Genomic DNA, 8,422 nt, shown 5'->3' on the forward strand with positions numbered 1-8,422 from the left:
TTAGGCAACATTAGTATATACAGACATCAGAAGGCCTACTCTCTCATTCCTGCATGGAAAGATACACGTGCAAACGAAACACTCAGTTTAACACGGTTAAAAGTACCACTTTCAAGGAAAAAATGCTAATCAAAGGGTTACAAGTTATGACAGATACTCTTAAAAGTGTTTTAACATCATAAATGTAGTGATTACGTTACAAAGAGACCGTCACGTTCCGTCAATTCAATCAGGGAGCAATAGGCAAGTCCTTTTTTACCAGTTACAACCATTAACTCATGCAACAGAATGCTACCCGTCACATCACGGGACAAGAACGAAAGAAAGTTGATCAGACCTATCAGACCTTCTTTTTGTGCTCAAGAGGTGCCTTATACCCACTCGATATACTCAAATGACTTTTTTCTGCTTGTGCCTCACATTCTTATGACTATGCCCATAGAACTTAAAACTCTCTTTAAAATAAAAGAGACTTGTAACATCTTTGACTGTGCGTTGTGATTTGTTCTCTGAGTCATATTCTTAATCATCATTGTCAGGTCTAACTAACCTGCCAACCCTGTGTTCGCATCTGGGTCACTACTTCAGACACACATTAGGGGTGCACTTCGGAAATGGACAAAGTGCTGGTGGGTCTTGGCTGCCACTTAGCACTGGGACACGCCATCAAATTTATGTACACTGGCTTGACAGTCTGTTGGATTTGATGGAATAACCTATAGTCTGAATGGTGGCATTTACTTTCAGACCGGTACCAGGTCATTTGATTACTCTCAGGCTTTCCAACATCCATTATGCTCTCTTGTTCCCCCTGTCTCTCACTTGCTCTTCCACTGAATCATTTGTGTCAGGTAAGGAAGCCACCCACTCAGCAGTACTCTCTGCTTCAGGAAGGTCGCCCCAGTGCAGAACTTTGTGCTGGTTTCACCTGACTTCTCATGGCTAGTTAACATGTCATCATGGAAAGACTCATTTTCTCCTTCCTCAGGGGGCAGAAAGTTGGCTTGCAACATAAGGTTAATGTGTACTACCTTCTCTTGACCTGTACTGGTATTCTTGACACGGTAAGTGTGGCATCTGGGGTCTTAGAAATCATCACATAGCGCACTGATTCCCACTTATCAGCCAGTTTCCTCTTCTCCTTTTCAATTTTGTTATTAGTAGCACCTGTCTCCTTCCTCTATGTCGCATCCCTTTATCCTTCTATTGTAGAATTCAGCCTGACGTTGCTGACTTGCACTGGTGCATTAACTTGATCAATGTTAAGAGCTTCCTGAGATTATCTTCATCTTTGCAAACATAGTTGCCATAGTCTGTGATGCTCCCATCTCTTCCAACACTGTGGAACATAATATCTATTGCAGACGAGGGATCCTTCCATACATCAGGTAAAATGGTGCGTAACCTGTTGATTCATGAGCCGTGCAGTTATAGGCGAACGCCACGCCTGTAACATCTGAGGCCACTTTTGCTTAGCTCTTGGGGGGGTAAGGCTCAGATCATACTGCCTAATGTGCGATTAAACCGGCCAGTGTGTCCATTCCCATAGGTGGTAAGCCGTCGCCCTGACTCTCCTGACACCTGCAGCTTATCAACTCCTGAATCAGTACACTCTCGAAGTTCTCACTCTGATCAGCATGGACCTCCCTGGGAACCCATAGATGCAAAAATATCTGTCCCACAGCCATGGCTACTTGTTTGGCTGATTGATTACTGCAAGCAAAAAGCATGTTACATCTTCAGAAAATGGCCCAGAACCACTAGCACATCTACACCCCCGCCTCTTGGCGATCCTCCTGCAGACCAGAAGTCAATACATGCCCCTGTGCCTCTAGAGGCCTTGTTGCTTTTACACTCGAAAGTGGTGCCCTTGCCTCTGGCTCAGGTGTTCGGTTACCACGCAGCTTACAGCACTTTAACAGCACTTCTCTGACATCTCAGCTTCCATGCCTACCCAGAAGAATCTTTCCCCTGGTTAAGTGAAGTGTTCTGGCCTGGCCTGTGACTGTGCATTGTCATGTACTCTCTTGCAGGACTTTGTTTGGTCAGTGAAGCTGGGACGATGTACTGCCAACGTTTCTTTCCTGTTAGTTGATCTTATACACATGGTACAAAACTCCATCTAACATTCTCAATCTTTCCCACTGCTTCTAGAGTTTTCAGGATCTTCTAAAATCTCTTTGTCCTCTCTCTCGCCTTGGATGGCCTCCCCTGCCACGGGAGATACAGGAGGTTAACTCTCAGTGATAAAACAGGATCTTCTTGACTGTTTATCCTGAAGCTCCTTCCTAGTGTAACATACTGGCAATGCATCTTGACCAGAAGGAACCAAGTTATGCAATGGATCCTGAGCCAGCCAATACCTAATCTCTCCTTCGCTCCTTGCATTCCACTCCAACCTGGTTCATCAGTATGGCTTGTACACTCATCTGGAGAGAGAGTGTGAAACACTCTGGTCCTTGGGCCAGAGAATAAAGGTTCAACACACTGACTTTTTTAGTAAAATTGATTCGAAAGCAATGCTGTACTACATTTTCTTTGAAGTGATTTGGCCTCCTCCAACAGGGTCTCTCAGTATCCTGCTAGTACTAACTCTGGCTGGTGCACGGCTTCGGGACAAAAAGGTCAGCTGCCCATGGCATCTGCCACCACATTCTTGTTCCCCGGGATGTACTGATACTAGTGTTGTATGGCGCCAGTTTACGCACTCCACCTCTGCTCAACACGATCGAGCTTTGGCTCAAGTAGGATGTAGGTTAACTTGGTTGTTGTCCGTCCAAACCGGTGAAGGAATGACCTTTCAGCCAATGGCTGAATTTATCACAGATGGACCATTTTAGGCCAGAAACCCAAACGGTGAGCAGGGTAGAAGTTTGCTTTGGGGCACGCGTGAGGGCCTTTGCTGGCTAAAGCTTAACAGGGCTGGCTCTATGGCTCTCGCTCTTCTGGGACCTGAGAAAGTATAGCGCTTAATCCATCCAGCCAAGCCGCCTGTTGATAAATGAACGAAGCGATTGAAATCGGGCAGTAAGCACCACAGACTCCAAAAGGGGCAGACTTCAGCTGATTAAAGGAATCCAGCTGTTCTTTCTTCCAGTCGCTTGGGCTTAGCTTCCTAAAGGCAGACAACTTTTGTTCATGGTTCTTTTGCCCCTTTGGTGCAGCAGTCAATGCAAATAAAGGCTTGGCTATGCTAGAACAGTTCTGTATAAAGCGCTGGTAAAACATAACCATCCCCAGAAACGATTTTATCTTTTTCTGAGATGGTGTAACCCCATCTTCCATCATAAGGTCTCTTTCAGTCATTGCTGTAATGGCCTGGACTTTATCAGATCGGCCGCCACCCCCTCTTTTTTTCATCGATCACGGCCTAGAAACCGCAGACAGTCCGACGTAATAAGTGGCATTTTTCTCAAGCGCAAGTTTCAAACCATGAGCTCTCAGACTGCTGAACACCAACCCGCAAGCCTCCAATGCCACACTTTCATTTGGTGCAAATACTAGGAGGTCGTCTAGGTAGCAAAGTATGGTCAGAAAGTTCTGGTCTCCAAATATGCCCATCATGAGACGCATAAAACTTGCAGGACTATTACACAATCCTTGAGGGAGCCTATTAAATTCATAAAGTCCCATGGGTGTTGTGAATGCAGTGAAGTTTTTATCTTCCTCAGCCATCTCTATATTGTAGAATCCTGAGGTAAGATCCATAGCACTGAATATGGCATTGCCGCCAAGCGCAGCTAGACAATCTGCCTGGTGTGGCAAGGATGTGCGCCTTTAGTAGTGCGGCATTCAGCCACCGATAGTCGATTAACAAATGCGTAGATCTCCCCGCTTCTTCTTCCAGACAAGCACCAGCGGGAGGCCCACTCGCTGAGGATTTGCGACGATCTCAAGCTCCTCCATTTCTGAAAGAACATGTCTGAGCTTGTGATAATGCGCTGGTGGCACACGTCGGTAAGGCAGTCTAAAGGGGCTTATTACTCATCTGCAAGATGTATTCGGGTGAAAGAAATCCTTTTGCTTTGCCACAATCCAGCTTATTCTTTGAGAACACATCCTCATATTTGCATATCAGCTGCACAAGTTATTCCTTCCAGTGCTGTGACACTTCACAAGAATCAACATCGAGATCGCTTAGACCAAGTTTACTCAGTCTACTGGGCGGAGACTTAACTCAGGAGGCATACGGTCAACAACTGGGACATGTGTCGCTTGATTCATGACTTTCAGCTCATGACTGGTTGGATGCTGGGGACCGGCGTCCAAGTCCTCCAGAGCTACACGAAGGGAATACATCAGCCAACTTTGTGTTCCTCCGCAGTTATTATGGGTTTGTCGGTAGCATTCAGCACTTTGACTGGCACTCCATCTGTCATCGCCATGGATGCTACCACCACCGATGACAATGTTCTTATGTGACTGTGACTTTGCAGGTTCAATGAGGACAGCACTCCCTTGGAAACTGGAACGGTAGCAGGTAACCCCCCCCAGACGAGGTGTTCTTGCTGAGGACACAGCACTATGGCTTGGGTAAGCTTAGCTGCTCCTTATCTTGCTGGGCATCTCAGTCCCTTTCCATCTGTGGAGACCAGACAACATGTCTAAAAACTGCATAATGTCATCATTACCTTGAACTTCGGGTCGCATTCAGGACACGCAACACCCGTGTGTACTCTTCATCTGACTGATAAATGTACTTGATAACATTAGTGCCCAGGATCATTTCTGCCTCGCTGACCAGGAACAACTAGAGTGGGAACACTAACTGCATGTCCATACACTTCCATCTCTGGGCTGGTAAATGTCTTCAGGCTGAATGTTGACACCTCCGCGAACAACAACAAGGACGATATCAGGGTGTGCTTTACTGGGGTGTGAGCAAGCAACTCCTGCACTTCTTCAACTTATGCTCAGCCTCCACATTCATGGCAGGCCATGGACCCACTGTCAAGCAGTGCACGTAATGTAACTTGGGCCCCTGCAATGACAACATCAGTGTAAAAAAGGCTGTCAGCTCTTTCCAACTTCATCACATTTTGATATAGGATACTTTTATCAGGAATTGCTTTGCAGCTTTCTTCATACAACAAAGATCATCTTCATTGCTGAGGGTTTCATTTTTTCCTGCTCACATCGTCCCCCTCCCCAAACGCGAGCAGATAAGTTTTCCTGAGAGCATGATGCAACGCTCGAGGTGGGATGCTGGTTCTGTAACATTAGGACAGTCTTTACGCTGATGTCCAATCCTCATGCAGATAAGGCAACCGCTTCTCCCGCATGCAGTGTGAGCCAGTGGGTGTGTTGTGTCCCCCACAGACACGTGCAAGACATATGCGCACTCCATGTGTTTGAAAGGGCCTTGAAGGATTGTGTACTGGTTGACTGGTTCGTTCCAACACTCTCTCTAACATGCTAAGAACACGTTCCAATGCATCAGAATTGGGTGAGACTGGATCTATTGTCTTAGGATGGCTACTCTGAGTGAATGCTGCAGCATTGATAGCAGTGATTTCATTTTCAATGACTTTAACACTAGGGACTGCGGTAGCTGTCGATGCCAAGAAAGGTGCAGGGCTTAACTGTCCTGGGAAATCTGTGAGACTGACTTTCCCTCTGATGTTCATCAATAGCCTCCTGTATCTCTTCGACTGACCATTTGCTCATAGGTTTGCACTTTAAACACACTGGACAGTTCAGGGTCAGGGCAGTTTTAGAGTAAACATCATGGCTATTTCTGCTGCTCATGTTCTCAATGTTACCTCCACTGCGTTCTAAATGGCTATTAGCTGGTTCAGCTGCAGAGTTCAATCTCACCCAATAGTCTACGGGGCTTTCTTTTAGCCCTAGGCTGTGTTAGTGAGAGGAAATCTGCCATTGGCAGAAGTGATACAGGGTGATCACTAAAGTAGTGTCCGTAACATGTCATAAATTTCTCAACACTAGCTGGACTAGAAGGAGCAGTGCTTTTTTAGTCCCACTTTTAATTATACTCTTAGCTCTTCCCAGGAGGTGACTCATGACTGTGTCGTGGCTTTCTCTATTCCAGGGCAGCTGCTTTTCTGTAAGTACAGTTCCATAACATCTATCCACTCTTGGACTGTGTACTTGTCACTCCTATCTCTTTTAAACATGGTGGTTCCTTTGATATCAGACCTCACTATGAAGTTGACCTTGGGGGGATCCAGGTGGGAGCTCAGTCTTGTTGTTAACTCTGATGGACTTGTGGGTAACGGGTTGGCTACACACACTGACTAGCTAGCAAATGGCTAATGATTGACTCGGCCAATCTGACTACCCAGCTCTCCTAGCCAGCCTCGAGGGCTGCTGTGGACATTGGGGCTACTTATCAGAAGGAGTGGGAAGCGTCAGCTTGTGCTAACTCAGGATGAGGGATTTTACTTCTGGCACTGGCGAAGTACTTGGGAATAACAGCTTGGTAGGGTTCCTATATTCTCTTACACTATACAGACCTCCTACCCCTCCCAGCTAATGGAGGAATATATCAGAAGTATCTCAATTCCCTTCCAGCCCAGGCCAGTGGTACAACAAATTGAATCCTAACATAAACAACAAAAATAATGAAATATTTAAATATACAGGAAGCTAGCTGTATATGCAAAAACACTCAATAGAAATATAAAATCGAGAACCTCACAGTGTCTAAAGCAACGAAGCGGCAAATGTCAATGGCTAAAAAGCAAATGTTCGAAATCTACATGCACATGTAGCTTGACGGCTACAGCCTGGGGTTATGCGGAACTCTACAGTAAATAGGGTGAAAATGTATGTATGTAAACGTCCGGAATAATATCACTTGATAAACGGGCAGCATAGATCCTCTGGCCACGCGGTACAGCTTCTACATCGCCATACAGCACACTGCTTGACTCCCCGGGCGACGCCAGTAGCTAATTCAAGTGGATCCGGTCACGCAACAAAGTTAGATAAAGTAGACTTCAAGTGGTAATCTCCTGACACCACAGAAACACAACGACATCACTATTGGATGTATGGATTTATTCCTTAAACAGGAGTAGCTTGAGGCAACATTACATAGCATATATAGACACATGTGAAGGCTCATTCTCTCATTCCTCTGCTTCTCCATTCACATACACACTGCATCTGGAGCTTAAACGTACGAAGAATAAGCAATACATTTAGAAGTGATATATACATATTAAATATGAAAAAAAATGCAGTGCTCACTCATTCTCCATAACAGGACAAATAAAAATACGTGAATGGTAAACGCATAACATTTGAAAAAGTTAATTCAAATATACTGTAAACTCATTGGAATGCATATGTACATACTATAAACTCTTGGACTGCACCAAAATTTGATTGTTAAAAACCACTGTGTACACACAGTTATGGAGTTTCTTTTTTTCTCTCCCCCCATGAATAAATCAAACCAAAGGTCAGTGCATGAAAATATACATTAAAGCAATTAGTATAGATTGCCTAGTATACACTCGAAGTATTACATGCATTCTAAATCAATTCAAATAAATTCACAAATTGTACAAACATTTGAATCTACCGACTACAGATTAAAACATACTCTTAAACAGAGCAGCGTGAGGCAACATTAGTATATATACAGACACATCAGAAGGTCACCTCTCAGTCATTCCTGCATGGAAGTATTACATCGTGTAAACTAAAACACTCAGCTTAACACGGTTAAAAAGTAACAATTTCTAAGGAAAATATACTAACCAAAGGTTACAAGTTACGACAGAGATACTCTAATAGTGTTTTAACATCATAAATGTAGATTACGCTACAAAGAGGACCATAATGCAAGCCAAATACGAGAGAGAAACTACCACTCTGCTTCTCCATTCACATACACTGTGCATCTGAGCGCCAAGCTTTAAAGGAGAAGCTGGCCATATGTCTCTTTTAAGTGCGGTCCCACTTCAACTAAAGCCCTTACCTACAACAATTGATAGGAACTCTCAATCGAACCAATGTAAATAGAACTTAAAATGCATTTAATAATAAGTTTTGCTGAAGTTAACTAGATTTACAGAACAAATTCCTTTCTTGTAAATCAATTAAACGATGTCTTAGTCAACTGGCTACATGTACATCAATTTACATATAGGAACAGGATTTTAATTTTCATCATGCGCTTTGCACGGGCTGGATAGGAGAGTAAATGTTCAAATAAAATGTTATTTTTATGCATCTTTTCACAAGATGATACAATGGGGATACATATTAATGTTTAATGCTCTCTTATGTTTGTATTTAAAAGAGTTTCTGGTGTGTGCTTGGCTGAGAACCTAACAATAATACTAAAGCTAGTTTTAAAAAAAATAAAAATAATATAAAAAAAAAAAAAATAAAACTAGTTGGGGCATGCCCTTGATGCAATATTAATCTTTCTACGCACCCTTACCACGGC

Source organism: Cyprinus carpio, chromosome A7 (assembly GCF_018340385.1).
Source record: "Cyprinus carpio isolate SPL01 chromosome A7, ASM1834038v1, whole genome shotgun sequence".
Lineage (NCBI taxonomy): Eukaryota > Metazoa > Chordata > Actinopteri > Cypriniformes > Cyprinidae > Cyprinus > Cyprinus carpio.